Raw genomic sequence first — 9,541 nt, 5'->3', positions numbered from 1 at the left:
TTACACTCTTTGTTCTTTTTAGTTTTCATCCCCTTTATAAATATGTTTATAGAAATTATTATAGTAAATATGTTTTTAGAAAGTTCTCCTTGATCTACAAACATAATTCAAGCATATCCTGAAAATAGCAAATCTGATATTTTGATTAGTTTATTACACCATCATAAGCGTATAATGGAAAACCCCACAGTTTGTGGAAGTAGTCTTTTCACCTCACCATTGATTTCCTTTAGGAATTAAGAAAAGACCATGGCTGTAATGGTTTACTTGTATAGCCCTGGGCAGCTGAGGCTAAAAGATTTACATGGATTGCTATTCTGTGTAAGAAAGCTGGTGTGGCCAATTTTCAAATGAGCCAGGGGCCTACATTAATAAAAGCCAGGGGAAATGTAGAAGATGCTTATTTTATCTGAGATTGATCATTTTAGGCCAGAAGGTTCAGATTGATCTCACAAGTTCTCCTGCAGAACTGCACTAAGTAAACCTTCCTTTTCTTAAAAAAATGTTTATTTATTACTGAGAGAGATTGAGAGCATGAGCAGTGGAGGGGCAGAGAGAGAGGGAGACAAAGGATCGAAACCAGGCTCTGTGCTGAAAGCAGCACTCACAGACTGTGCTGAAGTCAGATGCTTAACAGACTGAGTCACCCCTGCGCTCCTGTAAACCTTTCTGGATACTACTTCAGGATGAACATAGTTGGAAGGTTTTAGGTGGCCTGTTTGCTTTTGCTGTTTTTAACTTGAAATCGTTTTTCACAAGGTGTTGTTAACTTTGAAAAAAACAAAGGTGGATGATTCTGTAAAGTAGTTCTGTGTTTTAAAGTTATTTTTTCTTTTTAAAATTAGAATTTCTCTTTAGATTAAAAAAAAATTCTTTATCCATCAGTTGATGGACATTTGGGCTCTCTCCATAGTTTGGCTACCTCATTATTTTTAATGGCTATAAAAATTTTTATTGTTTGACTATACTATAATTTAGTCACCCATTTCCCTATAGAATCTGTAGCATAGATATACAATATAGTGCTACCCAATATCCTAAGTATTATCTCATTTAATTCTCACAAAACTTCCAACAGGTAGATATTATTGTCTTCATTTTAAAGGTGAGAAAAATAAGGTTAGTGAAGTTAAGTAACTTGCCCAGGGTCACATCGTTAAAGGAGGATCTAGGATTTAATCTCTGTACTATAAATCCCTCCATTCTGTGATGTGTTACCTGGCATCTTGGTAGGATTATAGGTGTTTTAGATTTAGTCCTTGTATTTTTCTGCATCATTTTTTAAATACTGAGTACATATTGATTTTTATATTCAGCTAAAATGACATTAAAAAGAATGCTTTAAGGGATGCCTAGGTGGCTCAGTTGGTTAACTGTCTGACTTTGGCTCAGGTCATGATCTCGTGGTTGGTGGGTTTGAGCCCTGCCTCAGGCTCTGTGCTCACAGCTCGGAGCCTGGAGCCTGCTTTGGATTCTGTGTCTCCCTCACTCTCTACCCCTACCCTGCTTGCACCTTGACTCTTTCTCTCAAAAATAAATAAACATAAAAAGTTTAAAAAAGAATGCTTTCATTATTAATCACTTAAACCCATTGACTTATTTAAAATTAAAGGAACATGTAGAAAATTCCAATCAAAATCAGTGAAAATTGGGAACAATGTAAGTGACAATCATTTTGGATAATGTTCAAAGGAAATTGTAGAACAATTAATACACATTATACAGCAGTTTAAAAGAATGAGGTAGATGTAGATGTATTTGTACTAATGTGGATAAATAAAGCAATATTGCTGAATTAAAAAGTTAAGCTGCAAAATTCATCCTAAAATTAATATGGCGTCTCAAGGGACTTTGAATTGCCAAAACAATTTTGAAAAGGAATAAAGTTAGAGGACACACAGTTACTGATTTAAAAACATTACAAAGCAATAGTAATCAAAACAGTGTGGTACTTCCATAAAGACAGACAAATAAACCAATGGAATAAAATAGCCTAAGAATCAATCTTTGTGCATATAGTCAAATGATCTGTAGCAAAGGTACCAAGGCTACTACTCAATGGGGAAAGGACAGTATTTTCAACACATGGTACTGGGAAAATGATATCCACATGCAAAAGAATTAAGTCAGACACTCACCTTACACCATGTATACAAATTAATTCAAAATATATTAAATACTTAAATGTAAGACCTAAAAACTGTCTAAAGTTTTAGACCTAAAGCTCCTAGAAGAAAACCTGTAAGAAAAGCTTCATGGATTGAATTGGGCAATGCTTTATGTGGAATGATGCCATAACCACAGGCAATCAAAGCAAAAATAGACAAATGAAACCATATCAAACTTTAAAACTTTTTGCATCAAAGGACACAATGCACATAGTGAAAAAGCAATTTAAGGAGCGGTGAAAACTATTTGCAAATCATTTATCAGGCAAGAGGTTAATATCCAGAATATATGAAGAAATCCTACATCACAACAACAGGAACATCTAATAATCCAATTGAAAAATGGGCAAAGGATTTGAATAGACATTTTCCCAATGATATACAAATGGCCAAGAAGCACGTGAAAAGGTTCTCAACATCACTAATCATTAGGGAAATGCAAATCAAAACCATCATGAGGTATCATCTCATACCCATTAGGATGGCTACTATAAAAAAAATAGTGTTATTTGTGTATGAGAAGAAACTGGAACCCTTGTGCACTGTTAGTGAGGTTGTAAAATGGTGTAGCTGCTATAGAAAACAGGAGTTTCCTTAAAAAAAATTAAAAAGAAAACTACCATATAATCCAGCCATGCTACCTCTGGATATATATCCAAAGGAATTGGAAGTAAGGTCTCAAAGAGACATTTGCATCCCATGTTTATAGCAGCATTATTCAAAATAGTCAAGAAGTGGAAGCAACCCAAATGTCACCAACAGACAAATGGATAAACAAAATGTGGTGTATACAGTGGAATATTATTTAGCCTTAAAAGGGAAGGAAATTCTACCAAGTGCTACAACATTGATAAACCTTGAGGACAAGATATGTGGAATAAGCCAGTCAAAAAGACAGATACTGTATGATTCTACTTATATGAGGTATCTCAAGTAGTCAAGAAACAGAAAGTAGAATGGTAGTTACCAGGAGCTTGGTCAGGGGAAAAGGGGAATTGCTTAATGCATACAGAGTTTCAGATTTGTAAAATGAAAAGTTTTAGAGTCTCTTTCAAAACAACGGGAATCTGCTTTCTTTTTAATGTTTATTTATTTTGGGGAGGGAGAGAGGGAGGGAGAGAGAGAGAGTGAGCATGAGTGGGGAAGGGGCAGAGAGAGAGGGAGACACAGAATGTGAAGCAGGCTCCAGGCTCTGAGCTGTCAGCACAGAGCCCGACACGGGCTTGAACCCACGGACCGCAAGATCACGACCTGAGCCAAAGTCGGACACTTAACCAAATGAGCCATCCAGGTGCCCCTGGTTAAAATGATGATTTTATGTGAGTTTTACCACAATAAAAAATTTTAATCAAAACATTAGAAACTCTGCTGGTTATAAGCATATAGGGTAATGGAAAAATATTAAAACAAATATTTAGTACACTGTAATTTAAAACATTGGAATTATTGAGGCATTAAAGTGTTTTACTTCTCTGTAAAAAAAACAAACAAATGTTAAGCCATAGATAGACATGTATAGTATGATACATTGAAAAAAATTCAACACATGCCAAAGTATACAGTGTACTTTCTATGGGGACATATATTTGTATATAAAGACATTAGATAAGAACTGGAAGGATATACACCAAATTAATCACAGTAGTTATCCTTGGGTAAAGGAAAAGGGGACCAGATGGTGGGTGATGGTTAAAAGGGACTTATCCATAGTGCTTCAAGTTTTTATGAAGAGAATCAATTCATGAATTATTTATATAAAATAGCCTCTAAACATATAAAAAGATGTTCAAACTTACTTTAAAAAATCCAATTAAAACTACACTGGAAAAAAAAACTATATTGAAATTCCCCATTTCTCTTCTTTTGGATTGGCAAAGATTTGAAAGCTTGATGATATATTCTGTTGGCAAGGCTATGAGGAAACATTGCTGCTGGGAAGGCAAATTGTACCACGCCTACAAAGGGGAATTTGGCAATATCTAACAAACCTGGCACTCTACTTCTAGAAATTCACCAGGAACATAGCCTCTAACAATACAAAAATAAACGCCCAGGGTGATTCATTGCAGCATTACTTGTAATTGCAAAATATTGGGAAGTACCTTAATGGTTAAACATGGAAGACTGGTTGTATAAATTTTGTCACATACATGGAAGACTGGTTGTATTAATTTTGTCACATACATACAATCTGGTTGTAGGTAGGATGATCTCTAAAACTGATAGGGATTTCTAGGACATAGTAAGTGAAAAAAGGAGATTGCAAAAGTATATGTGTAGTACCCAGCTTTGTTGAAGAGAGAAGGAGAAATTAAAGAAAATGCATATGTCTGCTTATTTTCACTAGCCAAAATTTAATGAACTTAGTGACCTATACAGAGGGTGTGTGGAGGAGACATGAAAAGTATACAGGCAGGAGTAACACTTCTCTAACCACACCTTTGTATATAAGTTTGACTTTGAGTTATGTTAATGTTCTAGATATTTTGAAATAAAAGAAATCAACAAGGATCAAAAATTTCCTAACATGGAATGTAAATAGAAACACATAAAGCCAATTATATTTTCAAATGAATGTCATGTCTACATTGAAGGGAGAAAAAAAGAACTAATCCAAGTAACTTTTGACTATACAATAATTTGACTATACACCGTTCTTTTTTTGTCTTCATTAAAATTTTTAATATTTTATTCATCATGGATTTTATTTTTGCATTCCTTTGATTTTTTCAAAAGACTGTATTAAAATATTACTTTTCTTCACTATTGAGTCTCTTTTTTTTTAATATGAAATTTATTGTCAAATTGGTTTCCATACTACACCCAGTGCTGCTCCCAACAGGTGCCCTCCTCAATGCCCATCACCCACTTTCCCCTCCCTCCCACCTCCTATCAACCTTCAGTTTATTCTCAGTTTTTAAGAGTCTCTTATGGTTTGCCTCCTTCCCTCTCTGTAACTTTTTTTTCCCCTTTCCCTCCCCCCACCACGGTCTTCTGTTAAGTTTCTCTATACACTGTTCTTCTTAGTAGTTCTTTCTTCCCCCTACAAAGTAGGGTGCAAATAGCAATTCTAAAGCTACTTTGTGTGTATTGTAGGATTGACCAAAGGAATAAATATATTAGTTCGTTGGGAGTTAGTGTAGGGTCCTCATTACATAAGAAGGGAGATACAAATATGGACAGTGGGAAGAAGAACCCTATAAGATTTACTGGAATTGGTATTAGTTGAGTTTATGATATCTAATATCTTTCCTAACTCTTTTAATTGAAGGGCTAAATTTAGTGCACACAGTGAAATTCCCTACTAATAGGAATTGGTACTCTTTTTTTTTTTTTTTACTCCCTCCACACATTTCCTTCCCCCTCTACCCCTCACACCCACCTCTGGAAACCACCAATCTGTTCTCTGTATCTATGGACTAGTACTGTTTTGTTTTTCATTTTTTAGATTCCACAAATAAGAGAGATCATTTGGTATTTGTCTTTGTCTGGCTTATCTCACTTAGCATAATACCCTCTTGGTCCATCCATTTTGTCACAGATGGCAAGATTTCATTCTTTTTTATGACTGAATAATATTCCATTGTATGTACATAGCACAATTTCTTTATAATTCATCCGTCAGTGGACACTTAGGTTGTTTCAGTCTTGGCTATTGTGAATAATGCTGCAATGAACATGGAGGTGCAAATATCTTCTTCAGTTAGTGTTTTTGTTTTCTTTGCATAAATACCCAGAGGTGGAATTGTGGAATTATATGGTAGTTCTATTTTTATTGTTTTTATTATTTTTATTTTTTAGAAGCATACTACAATAGTTAATTTTATTTGTTCAAGGGCTCTGTTGCAAGCACTCAACCAAAGATGGGCTCTGATTCTGTGAGCCCAGATTCATATATTTAGGAAGATAAAAGCAAACTGTGATCCATGTAAATGGATGAAAAACTAAAGGCTCACAGTTAATCACATTGTAGTTTTAAATTTCGACAACCTAGAAGTCGGAACTCACAGGTCTTTTAGGTCCTTCTGGATGTCCCACAAGGTATCTGCTTTATTTGAGCTGAGTGACTTCATCATTCTTCAGCTTCCGGATCATAATACTGGTTAATCCCCGATCATTCAGGATACACAGAAGGCTCAGGAAGACTTCATTCTCAATGCCATACATCCACTTCACCATTCTTGACACTGGATGAATCCTGGATAGATTTTCCAATATGGATTCAATGAGATCAGCCACACTTAATCCAATAGCCCAGTTGGTATATCCTTTTAGCTTAATGGCTTCATAGGCACTTTCAACCATCATCTTATGCACTTACTTCCAATTTTCACTGTCATTGTCTGTTCCCATTTCTGGATTCAGTTCTTGGAGAGAAACGCCACATTCACTCCATTCCACACAGCCACACCTGAGTCGCCATGTTCTCCCAGATCCATCCATGGCAGCTGCTGGGACGAATGCCATGTTTTTCAGCCATAAAGCAGCAAAATCTAGTGGAATCCATGTTATACCTACTTCCAATCACATGGTGTTTGGGTAGTCCACTTAAGTTTCCAGGTAACCTATGTGAGAATATCCACTGAGTTGGAAACCACGGTTATGATACAATCAGCCCTGTGATTGACTATCTGAGGAATAATGAATTTGAAGACATTAACATTCCTCTTCACCAGATTCAGATGGCTCTCTCCCTCCTGCTGGTGGACTCCTGCTGTTACCACCACAATCTTAGAATTGGTAGTCACAGAGTAATCTTTATCTGCCACAATTTTTTGGTGTCTGAAGAAATCAGCTCCCATGTTGCAGATCCATCATTTCTCCTCTGAGTTTATCTTCTAAAACATACAGAAGGGCAAGGTCATGAGCCAGAGACTTTCCCAGAATGCTGATGGCACATGCCATACCAACTTGTTCAACACCCATTGCAGTGATCTTATTGTTTGGGACAGTTGTCTCTTCTTCTGCAACTGGTGCCATCAGTTTTTCCTTAAGAGTTGCCATGTGCTCAGAGAGAAACTTCTGTAAGAGTTGTGCAAAGAGGGCAATGACAACTACGTGTGACTCCTCTGGTGCAGTATCTGCAAGGAGTGGTAGTTCTATTTTTAAATTTTGAGGAACTTCCATACTGTTTTCTATAGTGGTTGCACCAATTTACATCCCACCAACAGTGTATGAGCATTCCCTTTTTTCCACATCCTCACGAACACTTGTTATTTCTTGTCCTTTAGATAATAGCCATTCTAAGAGGTATGAGCTGATATCTCATTGTGGTTTTGATTTGCATCTCCTTGAGCATCTTTTCATGTGTCTGTTGGTCATCTGGATATTTTCTTTGGAAAAATGTCTATTCAGATCCTCTGCCCATTAAAAAATTTCTATTTCACAGAAATAGAAACAACCGCCCTAAATTTATATAGAACCACAAGAGACCTTGAATAGCCAAAGCAATCTTGAGAAAAAATAACAAAGCTGGATCATCATGCGCCCTGATTTCAAGCTATATTACAAAGCTATAGATTAAAATCATATGGTATTGGTATAAAAACAGACACATAGATCAATGGAACAGAATAGACAGCCCAAACATGTTTATTTGATTGCATATATGATTAACTAATTTACAACAAAGGAGCCCAGTGGGAAAAGACAGTCTATCCGATAAATGGTGTTGGGAAAACTGGACAGCTAAATATAAAAGAACAAAACTGGACTACTATCTTACACCATAAACAAAAATTAAGTTAAAATGGGTTAAAGACTGGCAAGTAAAACCTGAAACCATAGAACTCCTAAAAGAAAACATAGGCAGTAAACTCCTTGACATAGATCTTGGTGATAAGCTTTTGAATCTTACACTAAAGGCAAAGGCAACAAAAGTAAAAATAAACAGTGGGACTACATCAATCTAAAAAACTTCTGAACAGCAAAGGAAACCATCAACAAAATGAAAAGGCAACCTACTGAATGGGAGAAAATATTTGCAAATCATGTGTCTGATCAAAGGCTAATATCCCAAAATATAAAAAGTTCATACAACTCAATAGCAAAAAACCCCAAACAATTCAATTTAGAAATGGAATCTGTACTCTTTACATAATAGCTGATTTTAGGATTGAGGCAAGGAAAGTCTGATAAGCCTAAGACATTGTATTATTCACAAAAGTAAGGAAGTACCTCCTCCCAACCCCCATTGATGGCAACATGTTAAAAATACTCAGAAACCAGCTTGAAATGTTGCTCACTGGCCACAATCTGGCCAATTAGTGCATCAATATGTGTAAGAAGAGTAATAGATTACTACTCATTGAGGAAAAAAGAAAATCGAGGAGTTCTTACTAGTAATACACAGATTAAGTAAGTAAATAAGTGAATAAGTAAATAGGAGAGAAGGGAGTGTTCTTTCTCATATGCCAACTAATAATGGAGTTAGAAGAATAATGGAGTGGGGTGCTTGGGTGGCTCAGTCGATTAAGCATCCAACTGTTGATCTTGGCTCAGATCATGATCTCAAGATTTGTGAGTTCAAGCCCTATGTGGGGCTCCTTGCTGACAGTGTGCAGCCTGCTTGGGATTCTTTATCTCCCTCTCTCTCTGCCCCTCCTCTGCTCTCTCTCGCTCTCTCAAAATAAATAAAATAAACTTTTTTAAACAAAGAAGAAGAATGGAGTTACAAAACCACCGTTTTTGTTTTTCTTTTGTTTTGAGAGTAAGCTCATGCATGCATTTTCATGAGCATGAGTGGGGTAGGGGCAGAGGGAAAGGGAGAAAGAGAATCCTAAACAGGCTTGATGCCCAGTGAGGAACCTGTCACGGGGCTCGATCTTACGACTGTGAGATCATGACCTGAGTGTAATCAAGAGTTGGACTCTTAACCAACTGAGCCACTCAGGTGCCCAAAACCAACATTTTTACCATTATGGTCCAATTTCATTTAGGGAAGAATCAAATATACATGCTAAATCTAGGGAGGGGAAGTTTGAAGAGAAATTAGTAATTACAACAGGAAAAACAGTAACTATCCAGTAGGGAAACTGAACAACACCCTAACCAAGTGATCACAATGAATATCACCAATGAAGTGTAAATGGGCATCATCATGTGCCTCCAGAGGGGACTCATTGAAAGGATGCACTACCCTTTGGTAGCACTGTGGCCAAGAAGCACCAAACTTATCAGGAGGATGCATTAAAAAAACACAAACTGGCCTGTGTTTTTCAAAAATGTCTGTGTCACGAGGCAAGGAAAGGCTGAGACATGGCAGCTAAATGAAATAAGTAATCTTGGCCCAAATAAAAATTGCCTATAAAAAAAATTCTTAGGACCTTTAATGAGACTGAAAAGTGCACTTTAGATTAAATTCAAATTCCTTA

The 9,541-nt window shown here is 36.3% G+C and overlaps 1 pseudogene; it reads right to left on the bottom strand.

Annotated features, from left to right (window-relative positions):
• Nucleotides 1-5,993: 5,993 nt before the first annotated feature.
• Nucleotides 5,994-7,182, bottom strand: LOC106968367 (L-lactate dehydrogenase B chain-like; annotated as a pseudogene).
• Nucleotides 7,183-9,541: the final 2,359 nt, after the last annotated feature.

The sequence above is a fragment of the Acinonyx jubatus genome, chromosome F2, assembly GCF_027475565.1.
Source record: "Acinonyx jubatus isolate Ajub_Pintada_27869175 chromosome F2, VMU_Ajub_asm_v1.0, whole genome shotgun sequence".
Taxonomy (NCBI): domain Eukaryota; kingdom Metazoa; phylum Chordata; class Mammalia; order Carnivora; family Felidae; genus Acinonyx; species Acinonyx jubatus.
This window is presented reverse-complemented; position numbering and strand designations above follow the sequence as displayed.